Source organism: Dendrobates tinctorius, unplaced genomic scaffold, assembly GCF_039654945.1.
Source record: "Dendrobates tinctorius isolate UK_male_01 unplaced genomic scaffold, ASM3965494v1 ptg000107l, whole genome shotgun sequence".
NCBI lineage: Eukaryota > Metazoa > Chordata > Amphibia > Anura > Dendrobatidae > Dendrobates > Dendrobates tinctorius.
The window spans coordinates 25829899-25851649 of NW_027361775.1; the positions used below are offsets into that span (position 1 = coordinate 25829899).

The window sequence follows — 21751 nt, forward strand, 5'->3', positions numbered from 1 at the left end:
ATGTTGTGGTCATATGTGATCTGGTCATGGTGTGGTGGTATTTGTTCCTTGCATGTGCTATTATAGGGTCACTCTGGTGGTAATATGTGGTCTGGACATGGTGTGGCGGTATTTTTTCCTTGTTTGTGATATTATCGGTCATTTTAAAAATTGAAAAATAAACTAAAAATATGCCTAAATTGTATTTGATATTTTAATAAATGTTTAGTAAGTTACAGTAGAGTAGGGTCCGGCCAAAAGAGTCTACCTTGTCACACACACAGTATAGTGCAGCTCCCTCCACACACAGTATAGTGCAGCTCTGCCACACAGTATAAGGCAACCCCCTCCACACACAGTAGAGTGCAGCCCCCCCTACACAGTTTAAAGCAGCCCCTCTCCACACATAGTACAGTGCCCCTCCACACAGTTTATTGCAGCTCCCCTCACACAGTATAATGCAGTCCTACTCCACACACAGTATAGTGCAGCTCCCCCCAGCACACAGTATAGTGCAGCTCCCCAACATACAGTATAGTGCAGCTCCCCCCAAACACATAGTACAGTTCAGTTCCCCACCAGCATAGGGTATAGTGCAGCTCCCACAGCACACAGAACAGTGCAGCTCCCCACACAGTACAGTGCAGCTCCCCCCTGCAAAGTATAGCGCAGCTCCCCCAGCACACAGTACAGTGCAGCTCCCCCCAAACACATAGTATAGTGCTGCTCCCCAACACACAGTATAGTGCCGATCCCTCCAAACACATAGTACAGTCCAGCTCCCCAGAGCACACAGTACCGTGCAGCTCCCCCCAAACACACAGTACAGTGCAGCTCCCCCCAAACACATAGTACAGTGCAGCGCCCCCCAGCAAAGTACAGTGCAGCTCCCCCCAAACACATAGTATAGTGCAGCTCCCCCCAACACACAGTATAGTGCCGATCCCTCCAGACACATACTACAGTGCAGCTCCCCAGCAAACATTATAGTGCAGCTCCCCAGCACACAATATAGTGCAGCTCCCCCAGCACACAGTATAGCGCAGCTCCCCCAGCACAGTACAATGCAGCTCCCCCCAAACACATAGTATAGTGCAGCTCCCCCGAAACACACAGTATAGTGCAGCTCCCCCCAAACACATAGTACAGCTCTCCCAGCACAGTACACAGTATAGTACAGAAACTCACTCACAGTATAGTGCAGCACCTGCACTCTCACACACACAAAATACTCCTCCTTATTCCCTGTGCTGCTCCAGGCTCTGCTGCGGTCTCATCAGCTCCACTGCTGGCACAAGCTGCTGTATTATGATTAGGTAATCAAGGAGGATAACGGGGAATAGACTAGGCAACCAGATAACCAGAGAGGTTGGTAGCTAGCGGATTGCAGACCCCTAAACTGACAACACAACTAGAATTAGCCATGGGACGTACCTAGGATACCCTAGACACCTCGGCACAGCCACAGAATTAACTAAGCCTAAAGAGAGAAATGGGAAAGCTAAACTGCCCCAGAATAGAACCCCAAAGGAATAGATAGCCCCTGAACATATATTGCCGGTGAGACAAGATGAAGCACAAAACACAGGCAGATTAATAGAGTAAGCAAATGATGGGGCACAAACTGTCTAGATAGAACAGGACAGGAAAGGATACTGTCTGCAATCACGCAAAAATCCCTAAGAATAATCCAACATGTCTGATATGCAAAAATACTGAGGACACACGACCTCTCCCCCACTAGATCAAAACTCTGGTGTGAACTGGTTACTAAAAAGACTAACATACGCTGTGGCATATGGAAAAGAGTCCAGCACAGGTCCCAACAGGGGACTAGGCTGAACTCACACTAGCTAAGCAAAAATCAGAGACAAGCAAAAATGGATCCAATGCAAAAAAAGATTCAAGAAGACAAATAACTTATCTAAAAGATGCAGGAAGGAGCAGGAGACAAGCAGACTTCAAAATATGCTCAGGAAGCAAACCAAATGACCGGCAAGAACAGAGTGAGGGTTGTTCACTTAAAACTCCCCAGTCTGTAACACCTGACTTCCAATCATCCAGCTCAGGTGATTTGACTTCTGTCAGCTAGACCAGCTCCATTACCAGGAGCAACCACCAGAGGGAGCCCAAACTCTGAAGCCAGGTCAAAAGTGATGACAACAGTACCCCCCTCGAGGGGGGTCACCAAACCCTCACCCACGCCACCAGGCCGATCAGGATGGTCCCGGTGGAAGGTGCGAACCAATCTTTCGGCATGAATGTCCGAAGCAAAGACCCAAGAATTATCCTCCTGACCATAACCTTTCCACTTGACCAAGTACTGGAGTCCCCGTCTAGCCAGACGAGAATTCAATACCTTCTCTACTTCATACTCCAGATTACCCTTAACCAATACAGGATCAGGGGGCGCAGCCATGGGAACTACTGGCTCCACAAGCCTTTTCAACAAAGATTTATGAAAGACGTTGTGAATCTTGAACGTTCCTGGAAGAGCCAAACGGAAAGAAACGGGATTAAGGATTTCCAAAATCTTATAGGGTCCAATGAACCTTGGCTTAAATTTTGGGACGCAACTTTCATAGGAATATTTTTTGAGGACAACCAAACCATGTCACCCACTTTAAACCGGGGACCAACAGTCCTATGCCGGTTGGCAAACCGTTGGGCCTTCTCCTGAGAGTGAGACAACTTATCCATTACTTGATCCCAAATCTGCTGCATTCTCTCTACCACAGAATCAACACCTGGACAGGCCGAAGCCTCCACTTGCCCTGAAGAAAACCGAGGATGAAACCCGAAATTGCAGAAAAAAGGAGACATCAAAGTGGCAGAACTAGCCCTATTATTTAGAGCAAATTCAGCCAAGGGCAAAAAAGAGAGACCCAATCATCATAATCAGCAGACACAAAACATCTCAAATAGGTTTCCAAGGTCTGGTTTTCTCTCTCTCTCCCCATTGGTCTGAGGGTGAAACGCAAAGGAGAAGGACAACTGAATTCCCAGTTTAGAACAAAAAGCTCTCCAACATCTGGAAACAAACTGGACTCCTCTGTCAGACACAATGTTCTCCGGAATACTGTGCAAACGAACAACCTGCTGTAAAAACAAGGGCACCACCTCAGAAGAGGATCGCAACTTCGGCAGTGATACATCTTGGAAAATCTATCACAGATCACGCAGATAACAGTCATTCTCTGAGAGACTGGGAGGTCGGAAATAAAATCCATTGATATATGGGTCCATTGCCTCCTGGGCACCGGCAGTGGCACTAACAATCCACTAGAATGAGAACAGGGTTTGGATCGAGAACAAGTCCCACAGGACTGCACAAAATTCCTGACATCACGAGATAAATCAGGCCACCAAAAAGACCGACTCACCAAATCTCTTGTACCAAAAATACCAGGATGATCAGCTAAGGGGAGCAATGAATTTCAGACATTACTCTTCTCCTCCACTGGTCGGGGACATACAATTTCCCCATAGGGCATCGTTCAGGTTTGTCCTCCTGAAATTCCTTCAGGGCAAGTCTCAAATCGGATGAAATAGCGGAAAGAACCACACCCTCATTTAGAATGGTAGTAGGCTCTGTTAGGGCTGGTGGAACGCACCAAATTATAAAATAATAGTAGGTGCTTTCGCAGTCCGGGGTCCACCGTGCAGAGGTGGCACACTGCTGCTAGGTATTGGCAGGAGTATAAAGCGGTGTGGAAAGGTCACACGTGGGTTAACGTCACCCAGTGTGAACAGAAGCGAACTCTGTTAACTCACAGAGCCGAACTACCGCTAAACATAAATGCTGGAGCCTGTTTAGCTCACAGAGTCCAGCCAAGGAGCGCACTGAAAGCGGTCACAGAACTCTGCCCCAAGGACACGGGGTCAGAGTCCCTCTAGACCTTCTGAGTGTCCGGCGTCGCAACTGCGAACGCCGCTGTAAACGCTGACTATGGATGTAGAGCACGTGCACTGAGGCGTGCCGAGCCACTGGTGGAGAGTGATGCCTGTCTCAGACTCTGTCCTACCTACACCTAAGCCTGGGCGCTTAACAGGCTAGGCTGCACAACACATGAGTACCAAGGGTAGGGGTTTCTTAATGAGTCATTCACCAGAGACATTCATACATGCATACAACACTCACTCCTCATAGTCTGATAATGCAGTCTATACTAGCGCATGGCCGAGCGGCCATGCAAACCTTTTATAGCCGCGTACTTCCTGGCCTTTCGGATGGACCAATATGAGCTGGAGAAGGACTTGAGCACATGACCTTCGGTCTCCAATGGGAGATCACTCCACGGGCATGCTCAGTGGACCGAACGGAGGACTTAACCCCTGGAGAGACTCGTTGCTGGCCAGCCTGCGTTGCTATATGTGGACCAGAGGTGGAAGCAGCCAGAAAGTCCACAGTGCTGGTCTGCAGCTGAAAGGAGAATGAGAGACCGCCGAGTGCAAGACTCTGTATTACTGTTGTGCAGTGGCAGGAACCCAAAGCCTAACATTACCCCCCCTCCTAGGGTCCCCTCCCCTCAGAGCCTCGCTAGGCTCAAATGCCGCGATAAGGAGCGGAGCGTAGATGTTCTCCACTGGCTCCCAGATCCAATGACCCTTCCAGTCCACCAAATAAAACTTTTTACCATGCATCACCCTGCGTCCTACAATGGCATTGACCTCAAAGTCGTCCGAAGACAGGTCTGATGTTCCGGAAGATGACTCGGAGAACCGGGACATGTGAACAGGTTTAAGGAGGGACACGTGGAAGGCGTCAGAGATAGCCAAGTGTGGTGGAAGAGCCAGGCGATAGACCACAGAGCTGATCCACTCGAGGACTTTGAAGGGATCAATGTAGCTAGGAGCAAACTTAGTGGACTCGACTTATGTTACGGACGGAGAGCCACACTAAGTCGCCAGGGGAGAAGGGTGGAGCAGCACGCCGATGTGCGTCCGCGGAGGACCTCATTCTCTCCTTAGAGGCCCAAATGGCATCCTGGGTGCGATCCCAAATATCACATGCCTCCACCGCCCAGTCTGCCAACCTAGAGTCGGTGGATGACACGGGCATGGGCACAGGGACACGAGGATGTTGGCCATAGTTAAGGAGGAATGGCGTATGGCCGGTGGAATCGGCCACCGTGTTGTTCAAGGCGAACTCAGCCAACGGCAACAAAGATACCCAGTCATCCTGCCTTGCCGAGACGAAATGTCGGAGATGTGTGACCAGGGTCTGGTTGGCCTTCTCTACCAACCCGTTCGTATCGGGATGATAGGCCGAGGAGAGATTCAGTTCAATACTGAGCAAGCGACAGAGCTCTCTCCAGAAGCAAGACGCAAACTGGTGAACCCGGTCACTGACAATCTTGTCAGGCATGCCGTGTAAGCGGAAAACATGTTTGATGAACAGCACTGCTAAACCCCGTGCGGAAGGAAGCCGAGAGAGAGGCACCAAGTGCATCATTTTAGAAAAATGGTCGGTGACGACCCAAATAACTGTGCTGCCACTGGATTTGGGTAGACCCGCCACAAAGTCCATGCCAACCATCTCCCAGGGCCTGTGCGCCACCGGTAAGGGGTAAAGTAACCCAGCAGGTCGTTGCCAAGAAGGCTTATTCTTGGCGCAGGAGACGCACGCCTGAATGTAGTCTTTGACGTCACGAGCCATATGCGGCCACCGGTACGTCCTTGCCAGAAGCTCAACTGTCCGCTTAGTACCAAAGTGTCCACCCACCCTGGACGCGTGAGCCCATGAGAGGACCTCTGGACGCAAACGGGCAGGGACAAAAGTCTTGCCTGGGGGTACAGACTCGAGGGCGACAGGAGCCACTGTCCTCGGACTCTCAGATGCAACGATTAACCGATGCTCCTCCTCCTCCGCTAATACCACGGAGCGAGAGCGCGCATCGGCTCGGACATTCTTCTCACTGGAAAGGAAATGTAGGGTGAAGTGAAACCAGGAGAAGAAGAAAGACCATCGGGCTTGGCGAGAATTTAACCGCTGGGCGGTTTGGAGATAGACCAAATTTTTGTGGTCAGTGTAAACTTGGAAGGGATAGCGAGCCCCCTCCAGAAGGTGTCTCCATTCAGAACAGGCCAATTTCATGGCTAGCAACTCCCTGTCCCCAATGGAAGAGTTCCTCTCAGCCGGCGAGAAGGTCTTGGAAAAGGAGAAGCAAGGATGCTTCCGACCTTGGGCATCCTTTTGGAACAGGACTGCTCCAACACCGACGGACGAGGCATCCACCTCTAAAATAAATGGCTTATCCACATTGGGGCAATGTAAAATGGGAGCACTAGCGAAGTGAGACTTGATGGAGAGGAAGGCCTTAGATACCTCCTCTGACCACAATTTAGGATTCGCTCCCTTCTTGGTGAGGGCAACCAAGGGAGCTATCAAAGTCGAGAAGTGCGGGATGAATTGGCGGTAATAGTTAATAAATCCCATAAAGCGCTGCACCGCTTTGAGGGAGTGAGGCTCCTGCCAATCCATTACCGCCTGCAGTTTGGCAGGATCCATGGCCAACCTCTGGGCCAAGATGATATAGCCCAGGAAAGGCAAGGACTCCTGCTCAAACATGCACTTCTCCAACTTGGCATATAGGGCGTTTGCCCATAGGAGATCGAAGGCTTTGCTAACCTCTCTCCGGTGGGACTCCAAAACTGGAGAGAAGATGAGAATATCATCCAGATAGACCACCGAAGAGGAAAGCATATCTCGGAAGATGTCGTTTACGAAGTCTTGTAAGACGGCCGGGGCATTACAGAGGCCAAAGGGCATGACCAGATACTCATAATGGCCATCCCTGGTATTAAAAGCAGTCTTCCTGTAACAACCTTGCTGGCGTCACTGCATGGCCTCCCATCCCCCGCACACCAACTTACTTTCTGCTTCAAGCCATGCTGTGAAATCTGTCTGTTGCCAGCCCTGAGCTCCATGTGCTATGACTCTTGTTTTCCTGCTTGCTCTCCATGTTTCCTGACTGTGTGTATAGGGGGGCGGCGCCTGAACTCTCTGGTTCTTATGCAGTCTGGGTGCACCTGGGTAATCTGTCCCTGACCAATCACCTGGAGCCCTTGACTATTTAGTTTCGCCACTCCCACTGAAACATTGCCTGTGCAATGTCTAAACTCAGTTAGCTCTTTGCTGCTGAACTAGCCAGGCCCTGTTCTGTGTATCTCCTTCTCTGTAGGAATACTCTGTCTCGCTTTGTACCTTGTCCGCCTGCCAGGAGGCAGAATATCCTGGCCCTTGAGTCTCGTTCCCTGTACCTTGTCCGTGCTCTGTCTCAGAATATCCTGGTCCTTGTGTCTTTGTCCCTGTGTCTCTGTCTGAACTCAGTCTTACTTCTGTCTGTCAGTCTCCTTGTTTGTGGTTCCTTCTCTGCCGTGTCTTTCCTTGTGTCCTCCCTGTGTGTGCATCTGCACCCTCGCAGCTTTATCTGTGTTCCGCACTCCTGCGGCTCTGCCTGTTCCGCACTCCTGCGGCTCTGCCTGTTCCGCACTCCTGCGGCTCTGCCTGCTCCGCACTTCTGCGGCTCTGCCTGCTCCGCACTCCTGCGGCTCTGCCTGCTCCGCACTCCTGCGGCTCTGCCTACCTACATCTCCTGTGTGAACAGGTCCAAACCTGTTCTCTCATATACCACTCCTTCCTGCCTATATCCATACCTGCATCTCCTGTGTGAACAGGTCCAAACCTGTTCTCTCATATACCACTCCTTCCTGCCTATATCCATACCTGCATCTCCTGTGTGAACAGGTCCAAACCTGTTCTCTCATATACCACACCTTCCTGCCTATATTCATACCTGCATCTCCTGTGTGAACAGGTCCAAACCTGTTCTCGCATATACCACACCTTCCTGCCTATATCCTTACCTGCATCTCCTGTGTGAACAGGTCCAATCCTGTTGTCTCATATACCACTCCTTCCTGCCTATATTCATACCTGCATCTCCTGTGTGAACAGGTCCAAACCTGTTCTCTCATATACCACACCTTCCTGCCTATATCCATACCTGCATCTCCTGTGTGAACAGGTCCAAACCTGTTCTCTCATATACCACTCCTGCTTGCCCTGTGTCTCCAAGCCGTGTCCGCTTGCCCAGTGTCTCCAAGCCGTGTCCAGTGTCTCCAAGCCGTGTCCGCTTGCCCAGTGTCTCCAAGCCGTGTCCGCTTGCCCAGTGTCTCCAAGCTGTGCCCAGTGTCTCCAAGCCGTGCCCGCTTGCCCAGTGTCTCCAAGCCGTGCCCGCTTGCCCAGTGTCTCCAAGCCGTGTCTCCAAGCCGTGCCTGCCTGCCAGTGTACCAAGCCATGCCTGCTTGCCCAGTGTCTCAGCCTGCTTGTCACTCGCACCTGTCCAGGTGTCCAGGTCCCGAGTGGGATCAGCAGCCACAGCCAGACACCACCCTGGAGTGGCACCCGGCAGCTACCTGCCGCACAAGCCTGAACTCACCATCAGAGGCTCCAGTGAAGACCAAGGTAGCTGTTGCAGTCACGCCCCTTCCAGGGTAGTCTGGAATGTGGCACAGTGGGGCCACAACCCCCGGCTCGCGCCATTCAGCCAAGGCGTGAGCGTGACAGTTTGCACAGGCCATGGTCCCTGCTGAGTCCCATGTCCTTCCGCTCGCAGAGCGTCATGAACTCTCTCCCTGCCAGTGTGAGCCACCAGAAGAGTTTGTTCCGCCTTGTGTGGTTCCAATTGTGGAGACTTCTGAACCACTCATAGTCTCCAAGGCCATCTATGAGCAGCTCCTGGCCTACGAAGAGCACGACCCAGCAGATCCGCCTAGGTTCTATGGGGACCCCAAAGAGTGCCAAGGGTTCCTGAAAAAGTGCCTGCACTACATCCTGCAGAATGCAGTTTGTTTCCCCTCTGACCGGGTCAAGGTGGCATATATCATGTCCTACCTAGCTGGTGATGCCTTGATATGGATCTGTCCCCTTTGGGAAGCAGGGGATCCTGTTGTCTTGAGCCTGGGGGCCTTCCTGGTGGCCTTCCGTAAAGTGTTCGACATGCCTCGTCCAGCTGTTCTTGAAAAGTCTTCCCCTCCAAGCTTCCAGAGACAAGAGGAACCTGTGGATGAATCGTTTCAACCACCTATGACAGTCCAGCCATCACCTGTTCCACAGTCTGCGGCCTCCCGTGCAAGATCCAAGAGGTCTAAAAAGAAGAAGCAGGCCAAGTTGCAGACAGAATCTGGCCTCTGTCCTGTGAAGCCTGTACTCCAGAACCCTGGGCCAGTAGAAGAGGCTGTCCCTGGCGAGAGTACTCCCTCTCCATTAAACTCTTTAACTGTTTCTCTGCCTTCAGGGAGCTTTGGTGTATTTAAGTCGCCAGTCTTACAGAGTCAGTGTGTGGTATCTGTCATACAGCTCCCGAAGCCGGTGTGGGCGTTGTCTCGAGGTGGCCGAGCCCTGTTGGAGAACAGTCTAGTCCTGCAAGGACAACTACAGCTCCAGGTCGGAGCTTTGTATACGAAGAAGTTCGTCTTCCATTTGCTGTCTGGTATGCCCATGGGTCATTCTGAACCAGAGATCCTGGTGCCCATTTATGTTTGGAGACCCAGCAAGGCACCACACTTGAAACAACCAAGTGACAAGAGGTGTCTGGTTCTCTTGTGTCGCATTCAGTCAGCAAAGTCGTCTTCTTTGCCTGGTTTGCTAGTCGCCGAGTCAAGGTGTGAGGATGCCTCTGAAGAGGGGGAGGCGGTCTCAGTCTCCTCACACGTCCCCAGCAACTATACCAGTGTCCTGCTCCCAAGAGCACCCCTGCCTCTTGATTGTCTTCCCCAGGATAAAGGGCTGAAGATGGATCCTGAGTGTATGCCTTCAGCTCCCCTGTGGCCCACGGGTGAAGGTCCCAAGACAGAGCTTTATCCATTATTTAACCAGGAGGATGTGGTCCAGTTTTTTCAGGGTAACAGGCTGAAGTGGCTCCCTGTATGTATGCTTCCAGCTTCCATTTGGCAGGTTGGTGAAGATGTTGAAGCAGTGACCTACCTATCTCCATTTCTCACCAACCGGGAGGAGGAGGTCCAATTTTTCTGGCACATCGGGCGGAAGTCGGACTCGGTGATGGTGTCTTCTGTTTCTAGCTGGCCGGCTGATGTAGGGGTCAAGTCTGAAGCTTCCAGGTCCCTGCCTTCTGCCAATCAGGAGGAAGAAGTCTTTGTACCCTCTGTGTTGGAAACTGACTCCCTTGGGCACCAAGAAACCGGGCAATCTGGGATTCCTGATGGCACACATACTCCACCCTACCTAAAGGATGTCGTGTCAACCTGGACTGTGTGTGGTCCCATACTCCTTCTTCAGGCCATTCTGGCAGGCTTAAGGAAGAGGGGCCGTAAAGGGGGGGTACTGTAACAACCTTGCTGGCGTCACTGCATGGCCTCCCATCCCCCGCACACCAACTTACTTTCTGCTTCAAGCCATGCTGTGAAATCTGTCTGTTGCCAGCCCTGAGCTCCATGTGCTATGACTCTTGTTTTCCTGCTTGCTCTCCATGTTTCCTGACTGTGTGTATAGGGGGGCGGCGCCTGAACTCTCTGGTTCTTATGCAGTCTGGGTGCACCTGGGTAATCTGTCCCTGACCAATCACCTGGAGCCCTTGACTATTTAGTTTCGCCACTCCCACTGAAACATTGCCTGTGCAATGTCTAAACTCAGTTAGCTCTTTGCTGCTGAACTAGCCAGGCCCTGTTCTGTGTATCTCCTTCTCTGTAGGAATACTCTGTCTCGCTTTGTACCTTGTCCGCCTGCCAGGAGGCAGAATATCCTGGCCCTTGAGTCTTGTTCCCTGTACCTTGTCCGTGCTCTGTCTCAGAATATCCTGGTCCTTGTGTCTTTGTCCCTGTGTCTCTGTCTGAACTCAGTCTTACCTCTGTCTGTCAGTCTCCTTGTTTGTGGTTCCTTCTCTGCCGTGTCTTTCCTTGTGTCCTCCCTGTGTGTGCATCTGCACCCTCGCAGCTTTATCTGTGTTCCGCACTCCTGCGGCTCTGCCTGCTCCGCACTCCTGCGGCTCTGCCTACCTACATCTCCTGTGTGAACAGGTCCAAACCTGTTCTCTCATATACCACTCCTTCCTGCCTATATCCATACCTGCATCTCCTGTGTGAACAGGTCCAAACCTGTTCTCTCATATACCACTCCTTCCTGCCTATATCCATACCTGCATCTCCTGTGTGAACAGGTCCAAACCTGTTCTCTCATATACCACACCTTCCTGCCTATATTCATACCTGCATCTCCTGTGTGAACAGGTCCAAACCTGTTCTCTCATATACCACACCTTCCTGCCTATATCCATACCTGCATCTCCTGTGTGAACAGGTCCAATCCTGTTCTCTCATATACCACTCCTTCCTGCCTATATTCATACCTGCATCTCCTGTGTGAACAGGTCCAAACCTGTTCTCTCATATACCAAACCTTCCTGCCTATATCCATACCTGCATCTCCTGTGTGAACAGGTCCAAACCTGTTCTCTCATATACCACTCCTGCTTGCCCTGTGTCTCCAAGCCGTGTCCGCTTGCCCAGTGTCTCCAAGCCGTGTCCAGTGTCTCCAAGCCATGTCCGCTTGCCCAGTGTCTCCAAGCCGTGTCCGCTTGCCCAGTGTCTCCAAGCCGTGTCCAGTGTCTCCAAGCCGTGCCCGCTTGCCCAGTGTCTCCAAGCCGTGCCCGCTTGCCCAGTGTCTCCAAGCCGTGCCCGCTTGCCCAGTGTCTCCAAGCCGTGTCTACAAGCCGTGCATGCCTGTTGTAAGCTCCACGCAGATCGAGTTTGGTAAATACTCTTGCTCCCCACAACCAATCAAACAGCTCCGATATCAGGGGCAGAGGATACTTATTCTTAACGGTGATGGCGTTAAGACCCCTGTAATCGATGCAAGGCTGCAATTCACCGCTCTTCTTCTGAATGAAGAAGAATCCCGCCCCTGCTGGTGACACCGACTTCCTAATAAATCCCCTGGCCAGATTCTCCTTGATGTACTATGACATGGCCTCCATCTCTGGGAGAGACAGGGGATACACACGACCCCGGGGAGGCTCTGCACCAGGCAAGAGATCTATAGGACAGTCGTAGGGACGATGCGGCGGGAGAGTCTCTGCCGCTCTCTTGGAGAACACATCTGCGTACTGCTGATAGTGTTTAGGGAGCGAAGAGAGATCTGCGGGAGCCGCAGTGGAGGCCACCTGAACGCACTCGCTCAGACATCTACCCTCACAGGACTTACTCCAACTAAGAATTCTCCCCGAGGACCACTCAATATGGGGAGAGTTGCAACGCAACCAGGGAACTCCCAAGAGAACCTGGTTGATACCCTCGGGCATTATAAGGAGGGACACTGTCTTGTGATGAGACGGAGACAGTGAGAGTCTTAGTGGAGCAGTCTGATGGGTAATCTGCAAGGGTAATTTCGAGCCGTTCACCACTCTGATGGTGACCGGCTGAGGTAGCCTAACCAAAGGGATCGCGTGCTGAAGAGAGAAGGCTGAAGACATAACATTACCCTCCGTTCCAGAATCTACGCAAACCTCCACCGCCAGAGTGGAGGAGCCGAACTCTAGCACCCCCTTGAAGGTTAACTTGGAGGAAAATGGTGTGGTGTCTCATAACCATCCTGCTATTGCCACTAGACGCGGTTGTTTCTCCGAGCGTTGTGGACACCTATTGGCAAAGTGACCAGACTGTCGGCAGTGAGCGTGAGCTATGGGGGTTCAAGCAGGGCAGAACTTAGAGCCCGTGTGAGGTACCTCCATAACCACCGACGACTCGGACGCTCGATCGGGTGGCTCCAGAGGTTTAGAGAAAGTTGGAGCCAACTTAAACCTCTGTCTGGATTGGGAGCACTCCAACCCTCGCTCTAAGAAGTGGAGATTAATACGGGTGGAGATGGTAATAAGCTCCTCCAGAGTGCCTGGAACCTCCCGAGTGGCCAGAGCGTCCTTAACGTGGTCAGCCAAACCCCTGCAAAAGATTGGTCTTAGGGTCTTATCTGACCATTCCAACTCGGAAGCCAGTGTCTGAAAACGAATGGCATACTGCTTGACCGGGGACGAACCCCGTGTCAGAGCCAACAGCTGGAGCGCGGTATCGTGTGTGACCCGTGGTCCCAGAAAGACAAGCTTCAGAGAGCCTAGGAACTGAGAGGCTCCCTGAACCGCGGGGTCACCATGCTCCCACAGTGGGGTGGCCCACTCCAGAGCCCTGCCAGCCAGAAGGTAAATGATGAATCCGACCTTAGCCCGCTCAGAGGGGAATCGCGCGGCCAGCAGCTCTAACTGAATAGCACACTGGCTCACGAATCCACTACAGGAGGCACTATCACCCGAGAACTTCTCGAGCAGCGGGAGGTGGGATAACATCGGTGCAGGGATGAAAGTGGGAACACGGGAGACAGCCTTCGCAGCTGCCTGAGCAGCGGCCGCAGTAACGTTCGCAGCTGAGGTTGAACGCTCGAGAGCCGCCAACCTGCCCCCCAGCTGCCGAATGTGCTGCAGTAGTTGCTGTTTATCCGCCATTACTAGCCAGACCCTGGCAGTAGTATAATGTTAGGTCTGGCGGAACGCACCAAATTATAAAATAATAGTAGGTGCGTTCGCAGCCCGGGGTCCACTGTGCAGAGGTGGTACACTGCTGCTAGGTAATGGCGGGAGTATAAAGTGATGTGGAAAGTGCACACATGGGTTAACATCACCCAGTATGAACAGAAGCGAACTCTGTTAACTCACAGAGCCGCACTACCACTGAACATAAATGCCGAAGCCTGTTTAGCTCACAGAGCCCAGCCAAGGAGCGCACAGAAAGCGGTCACAGAACTCTGCCCCAAGGACACGGGGTCAGAGTCCCTCTAGACCTTCTGAAGATGCTGTATACGCTGACTATGGAGTGTAGAGCACATGCACTGAGGTGGAGACTGATGCCTGTCTCAGACTCTGTCCTACCTACACCTAAGCCTAGGTGCTTAACAGGCTAGGCTGCACAACACATGCGTACCAAGGGTAGGGGTTTCTTAATGAGTCATTTACCAGAGACATTCATACATGCATACAACACTCAATCCTCATAGTCTGATAATGCAGTCTATACTAGCGCATGGTCGAGCGGCCATGCGAACCTTATATAGCCGCGTGCTTCCGGGACCTTCCTGGCCTTTCGGATGGACCAATCGGAGCTGGAGAAGGACCTGAGCACGTGACCTTCAGTCTCCAATGGGAGATCACTCCACGGGCATGCTCAGTGGACCGAACTGGGAACTTAGCCCCTGGAAAGAATCGCTGCTGGCCAGCCTGCGTTGCTATATGTGGACCAGAGGTGGCAGCAGCCAGCAAGCCCACAGTGCTGGTCTGAGCAGAGTGCTAGGAACGACGAGTTTGCTGAGCAGGCTCCTCTGCAGCCGAAGGAGAATGGGAGACCGCTGAGTGCAAGGCTCTGGATTCCTGTTGTGCTGTGGCAGGAACCCAACGCCTAACAGGCTCAGTCACATCAAGAGAATCCGCAAAGAAACTCCTAGAGAGGGCATCTGCCTTAATATTCTTAGTGCCCGGAAGAGAGGAGACCACAAAAATAAAACGCGTGAAAAATAAGGCCCACCTAGCCTGTCTAGGATTCAATCGCTTGGCTGATTCGAGATAGATCAAGTTCTTGTGGTCGGTGAGGACCACAACTTAATGTCTGGCCCCCTCCAACCAATGTCTCCACTCTTCAAACGCCCACTTCATAGCCAACAACTCCCGATTCCCCACATCATAATCACGTTTAGATGGGGAAAATTTTCGAGAAAAGAAGGCACAAGGATTCATCTTAGAGGTTACCGGATCTCTTTGAGACAAAACGGCCCCTGCACCAATCTCAGAAGCATCTATCTCCACCTGAAATGGGAGAGAAACATCAGGTTGCCGTAGAACAGAAGCAGAAGTGAATCCCCGCTTAAGCTCCTGAAACGCCGAGACTGCCTGTGGAGACCAATTCACCACATCAGCGCCCTTTTTGGTCAAATCTGTCAGTGGTTTAACAATACCAGAAAAATTACTTATGAATTTACGGTAGAAATTAGCAAAACCCCAAAATTTCTGGAGAGCCTTCAAGGAAGTGGGCTGAACCCAGGCCCGGATTGGCAATATAACCAACCGGGCATTTTCCCGCTGGGCCGCTGTCATGTGGGCCGCAGGCGGCAGCGCCCGATCAAATGGCCGCTTGTCAGCTGCTGCGGCCACTGTGGCTCCTGCCGCCGGCCCGATAGTTTCCAAGTTCCTCCCACACTGCAGGGAGATAAGCCGCCACGCCTCCCCCACGCACCCCATCCTCGCCGCAGCATGAGACCCCCTCCCCCCCGCAGCCACTCACAGTGTCGCTTGCCTTCTCTGTTCGCAGGACCTGTGATGAGGTCACAGGAGGAGAGGAGTCAGGGGGTCACATGATCAGGAGCCTTTGTCCAGACCCCTGATCATGTGACCCCTGACTCCGCCCCTCCAGTGACCTCATCACAGGTCCTGTGCGCACAGCCTTGCCTCTTGGTGTCTGCAGGACTCTGCTGTGCTGTTGTCATGGTGCTGGATGAGATAAGTATGTGTGGGGTCAGGAGGGGTTTACAGGGTAGATGTAGCAGGGCTGTATGTGTGTGGGGTGTACTGAGCGGAGTCGTGTGTGTATGAGGTGTGCGGAGCGAAACCGTGTGTACGAGGTGTATGGAGCGGAGCCGTGTGTGTGCGAGGTGTACGGAGCGGAGCCGCGTGTGTATGAGGTGTATGGAGCGGAGCCGCGTGTGTACGAGGTGTACGGAGCGGAGCCGTGTGTGTACGAGGTGTACGGAGCGGAGCCGCGCGTGTACGAGGTGTACGGAGCGGAGCCGTGTGTGTACGAGGTGTACGGAGAGGAGCCGTGCGTGTACGAGGTGGACGGAGCGGAGCCGTGTGTGTACGAGGTGTATGGAGCGGAGCCGCGTGTGTACGAGGTGTACGGAGCGGAGCCGTGTGTGTACGAGGTGTACGGAGAGGAGCCGCGTGCACGAGGTGTACGGAGCGGAGCCGTGTGTGTACGAGGTGTACGGAGAGGAGCCGCGTGCACGAGGTGTACGGAGAGGAGCCGCGTGTGTGTACGAGGTGTACGGAGCAGAGCCGTGTGTGTACGAGGTGTACGGAGAGGAGCCGCGTGCACGAGGTGTACGGAGCGGAGCCGTGTGTGTACGAGGTGTACGGAGAGGAGCCGCGTGCACGAGGTGTACGGAGAGGAGCCGCGTGCACGAGGTGTACGGAGCGGAGCCGTGTGTGTACGAGGTGTATGGAGCGGAGCCGTGTGTGTACGAGGTGTACGGAGCGGAGCCGTGTGTGTACGAGGTGTACGGAGCGGAGCCGTGTGTGTATGAGGTGTACGGAGCGGAGCCGTGTGTGTACGAGGTGTACGGAGCGGAGCCGTGTGTGTATGAGGTGTATGGAGCGGAGCCGTGTGTGTACGAGGTGTATGGAGCGGAGCCGTGTGTGTACGAGGTGTACGGAGAGGAGCCGCGTGCACGAGGTGTACGGAGAGGAGCCGCGTGTACGAGGTGTACGGAACAGAGCCGCGTGTACGAGGTGTACGGAGCGGAGCCGTGTGCACGAGGTGTACGGAGCGGAGCCGCGTGCACGAGGTGTATGGAGCGGAGCCGCGTGCGCGAGGTGTATGGAGCGGAGCCGCGTGCGCGAGGTGTATGGAGTGGAGCCGCGTGCACGAGGTGTACGGAACAGAGCCGCGTGTACGAGGTGTACAGAGCGGAGCCGCGTGTACGAGGTGTACGGAGCGGAGCCGCGTGTACGAGGTGTACGGAGCGGAGCCGCGTGTACGAGGTGTACGGAGCGGAGCCGTGTGTGTACGAGGTGTACGGAGCGGAGCCGCGTGTGTACGAAGTGTACGGAGCGGAGCCGCGTGTGTACGAAGTGTATGGAGAGGAGCCGTGTGTGTATGAGGTGTACGGAACAGAGCCGCGTGTACAAGGTGTACGGAGCGGAGCCGCGTGTGTACTTGGTGTACCGAGCGGAGCTGCGTGTGTTTGGGGTATACGGAGCGGAGCCTTATGTGTACGGGATGTACGGAGCGGAGCCAAGTGTGTACAAAGCATACAAAGCGGGCTTTTCCCACGGACACAGGAGTACACGGCGGAGCCCCGAGGAGCATTTTAAAACACACACGTGATGTTCCACCTGAAGTGATGTGCTTGAAGCTGACCGGAAATGAGATAATTTCTTAAGGAGAATGTAACAGAACCAGGAATGCTTCAGATCCATCACCAACAGCGCAGACAGCAGGATCGCCTTGGAATCGGGGATGTCGGCCTTGTGAGCGGATCATGATAGGTCCTGCATCGGGAGGCTCAGGTGGGCACTACAATGGGAGCCGGGCTGCTATAGTATCTTTATAGAATCTTTCTTTATTTCTTTCTCTCTTTTTCTTTCTTTCTCTGTTCTTTCTCATTCTCTGTTCTGTCTTTCCCTCATTTTCTTTTTCTCTCTCTCTGTTCTTTCTTTCCCCTCTTTCTTTCTTTTTCTTTCCTTTCTTTCTTTCTTTCTTTCTTTCTTTCTGTTCTTTCTTTCTTTTCTTTACTTCTTTCTCTCTCTATTCTTTCTCTGTCTCTCTCTGTTCTTTCTTTCCCCTCTTTCTTTCTCTCTATTCTTTCTCTGTCTCTCTCTGTTCTTTCTTTCCCCTCTTTCTTTCTCTCTCTCTCTGTCTCTCTCTGTTCTTTCTTTCCCCTCTTTCTTTCTCTCTCTCTTTGTTCTTTCACTGTCTCTCTCTGTTCTTTCTTTCTTTTTTCCCCTCTTTCTTTCTTTCTTTTTTTTCTTTTTTCTCTCTCTCTCTCTGTTTTCTCTCTTCCTTAGTGCCAGTCAGTGTGCCCATAATGCCAGTCACTGTGCCCTCAGTACCAGTCAGTGTGATCAGCAGTGCTAAATGGGTGCGATTAGGCGTGGACATGGGTGTGACTAGTTGTGGAATGGGTGTAGCCGGGCGTAGCTTAAAATTTGCAGCGCCGCAGTCTTTGTCCCTCTTACCCTTCCTCAAAAGTTGGGAGGTATGATAGGGGCAGCTATGACCAGGGGGTCTGGTGGCCCAATGGATAGCAGTTCTGCCAGGAATTCTGTCACCGTGCATACAAAAGGGGACAGAGCTTTGGGAGGAGTACTGTACCTAAAAGCAATAAATAGGACTGAGCTGAAATACTGGACACAGCTGTGACTACATGGTAGTGTTAATCTCCTCTCACTGCTTGTAACCTACAACTGTACAAAAATATTATATAGTCACCATGTGACTAGTGGGCCTGTGTAACTTCAAATGCCAGGGCTGAATTTTAGTCCCAGTCCGGCCCTGGCTGAACCCAATCATAAATGGCCTAGACCTTGACCAGGTCCATTTGAATAGCGGACGGGGACAAAATGAATCCCAAAAGCAAAATTTTTTGTATGCCAAAGAGACATTTCGATCCCTTAACATACAGAGCATTTGCTCTAAAAATCCGGAATACAGTCCGAACATGTTCCACATGAAAATCCCAATCCTTGGAAAAAAATCAAAATATCGTCCAAATAAACGATCAAAAACTTGTCCACAAAATCCCGGAAAATATCGTTCATGAAAGATTGGAAGACGGAAGGGGCATTAGTGAGCCCAAAAGGCATCACTAGGTACTCAAAATGTCCCTCAGGAGTATTAAACGCCGTCCTCTATTCATCACCGTGCTTGATGCGAATAAGATTATACGCTCCCCTAAGGTCAAGCTTGGTAAACCAACTAGCACCTTTCACTCTGGAGAATAAATCAGAAATCAGTGGTAACGGATACTGATATTTAACAATGATTTTATTAAGGAGATGATAGTCAATACATGGCCTCAATGAGCCATCTTTCTTGGCCACAAAAAAAAACCCGGCACCTAAAGGTGAAGAGGACGGTCTGATATGACCCTTCTCCAAGGATTCTTTGATATAAGATCGCATAACATCATGTTCAAGTACAGATAAATTGAAGAGACGCCCCTTGGGAAATTTACAACCGGGCACTAACTCAATCACACAGTCATAACTCCTATGAGGAGGCAAGGATGCAGACTTACTCTCACTAAAATCAGCAGAGAAATCAGCCAAATAGTCAGGGACATCATCATGAGACTGGGTAGAGGTAGAGAAAACAGGAGTGTCACTACGAACACACTGACAACCCCAACTAACCACAGACACAGATTTCCAATCCAGAACAGGATTATGGGTCTGCAACCAAGGAAAACCCAGCACAATAATGTCATGTGAATTATGCAACACCAAAAATTTACAATTCTCTTGGTGGTCCGCATTATCACCTGGGTCCAAAACTGGGGTTTATTCTCCGCCAAAGGGGTAGCATCAATACCCCTCAAAGGAATAGGAGTCTGCAGGGGTACCATGGGAAAACCACAACGTTTGGCAAAGTCAAAATCCATCAGTGTCAGGGCTGCTCCTGAATCAACAAAAGCCTTAGCAGAAAATGAAGATAAGGAGCAGATCAAGAAAACCGACAAAAGGAATTTAGGCTGTACATTTCCCAAAACAGATGAGTGAGCAAAATGTTTTTCCCACTTAGGGCAGACGGAAATAGTATGAGAGGCGGCCCCACAAAAGAAGCACAACTTATTACGACTTCTAAATTCTTGACATTGAGCCCTAGAAAAAACCCTATCACACTGCATGGGCTCAGAAGTTTGTTTGAAAGGCAACACCGCCTCTCGCATAGTTTTACGTTCACGTAAACGTGTCAATTTGAATGGCCAGTGACATAGAGTCATTGAGACCAGAGGGGACAGGAAATCCCACCATAACATCTTTAACGGTCTCTACCAGACCCTTCTAAAAAAGAGCCGTTAGGGCATCATCGTTCCATTTAGTAAGGACCACCCACTTTCGGAATTTCTGACAATATAACTCTGCTGATTCCTGACCCAGGTTCAATGCCAATAAGGTTTTCTCAGCTTGATCAATAACATTAGGTTCATCATACAATAACCCAAGAGCCTGAAAAAACGCATCCACATTAGTCAGAATAGGATCCCCAGGTGTCAGGGAAAAAGCCCAATCCTGAGGGTCGCCGCGCAACAGGGAGATGAGAATTTTAACCTGCTGCACCGAGTTTCCCGAGGAATTAGGTTTCAAGGCAAAAAACAGTTTACAATTATTCTTAAAGTTCAAAAATTTAGACCGATCCCCAGAAAATAAATCAGGAATAGGGATTTTAGGTTCTACAGCAGACAACAGAGCGAGATAGGCAGAAATTCTCCGAACTTCAGCAGCAAGCTGCTCAACACGATCAGACAATTGCTTAGTATCCATTACAGAAAAAGAGGAAAAAATATATATAATATTCTGATACCCTTTTTTTTTTTTTTTTTTTTTTTTACAATTCTTTCCTTCTTTAGAGTACCCTAGGATCTACAGTTTGGCCAGTGATTCTGTTATGATTAGGTAACCGGGGAGGATAACGGGGAATAGACTAGGCAACCAGATAACCAGAGAGGTTGGTAGCTAGCGGATTGCAGACCTCTAAACTGACAACACAACTAGAATTAGCCGTGGGACGTACCTACGATGCCCTAGACGCCTCGGCACAGCCATAGAATTAACTAAGCCTAAAGAGAGAAATGAGAAATCTAAACTGCCCTGGAGTAGAACCCCAAAGGAATAGATATCCCCCGAACATACAGTTAGGTCCATATATATTTGGAGAGAGACAACATTTTTCTAATTTTGGTTCTAGACATTACCACAAAGAATTTTAAACAAAACAATTCCGATGCAGTTGAAGTTCAGACTTTCAGCTTTCATTTGAGGGTATCCACATTAAAATTGGATGAAGGGTTTAGGAGTTTCAGCTCCTTAACATGTGCCACCTTGTTTTTAAAGGGACCAAAAGCAATTGGACAGATTAAATAATTGTAAATAAAATGTTCATTTCTAGTACTTGGTGGAAAACCCTTTGTTGGCAATGACTGCCTGAAGTCTTGAACTCATGGACATCACCAGTTGCTGTGTTTCCTCCTTTTTGATGCTCTGCCAGGCCTTCACTGCGGTGGTTTTCAGTTGCTGTTTGTTTGTGGGCCTTTCTGTCTGACGTTTAGTCTTTAAAGGGAATCTGTCACCCCTTTTTTGAGATATCATATAATGATATCAATCAATTGGATGTCACATAAGGATTCTCTAAGTACTTTTGCTTCCCCCTGACCCCGCACCTTTCATGCATAAATACCTTTGTTATATCGGTTCAGATGTATGTAAACTGCCGCTGTCCGGTCCGATGGGCGGGGCTTATTCAACTGCTCCCCCCTCCCTGTCTTGTCTAAACAATGGAAACCCCCCACAAATGACCCGATTTTGGAAACTAGACCCCCTGAGGAACTTATCTAGATGTGTGGTGAGCACTTTGAACCCCCAAGGGCTTCACAGAAGTTTATAATGCCCAGGCATGAAAATAAAATTGTATTTTTTCCACAAACATGATCAATTAGTCTCCAATTTTTTTATTTTCCCAAGGATAACAGGAGAAATTGGACCCCAAAAGTTGTTGTCCAATTTGTCCTGAGTACGCTGATACCTCATATGTGGGAGAAAACTACTGTATGGACACACGTCGAGGCTCGGAAGGGAAGTAGTGACGTTTTGGAATGCAGACTTTGATGGAATGGTCTGCGGGTGTCATGTTGCTTTTGGAGAGTCCCTGATGTACCTAAACAGTGGAAACCCCCCACAAGTGACCCCATTTTGGAAACTAGACCCACTAAGGAACTTATCTA

General features: G+C 50.9%; 1 long non-coding RNA gene across 3 annotated transcripts in view; it reads right to left on the bottom strand.

The window, feature by feature from the left end:
• The window catches only part of LOC141100669 (uncharacterized), a 56787-nt gene that overhangs the window by 27322 nt on the left and 7714 nt on the right, over positions 1-21751 (bottom strand). For 2 of the 3 annotated variants that reach the window (XR_012234738.1, XR_012234736.1), the window contains exon 1: positions 15316-16037. The exons of the other annotated variant lie outside the window; for it this stretch is intronic. This is a non-coding gene — a long non-coding RNA (uncharacterized lncRNA). Of the gene's footprint in view, positions 1-15315; positions 16038-21751 lie in introns of those variants that run through there. 3 annotated transcript variants of the gene reach the window in all.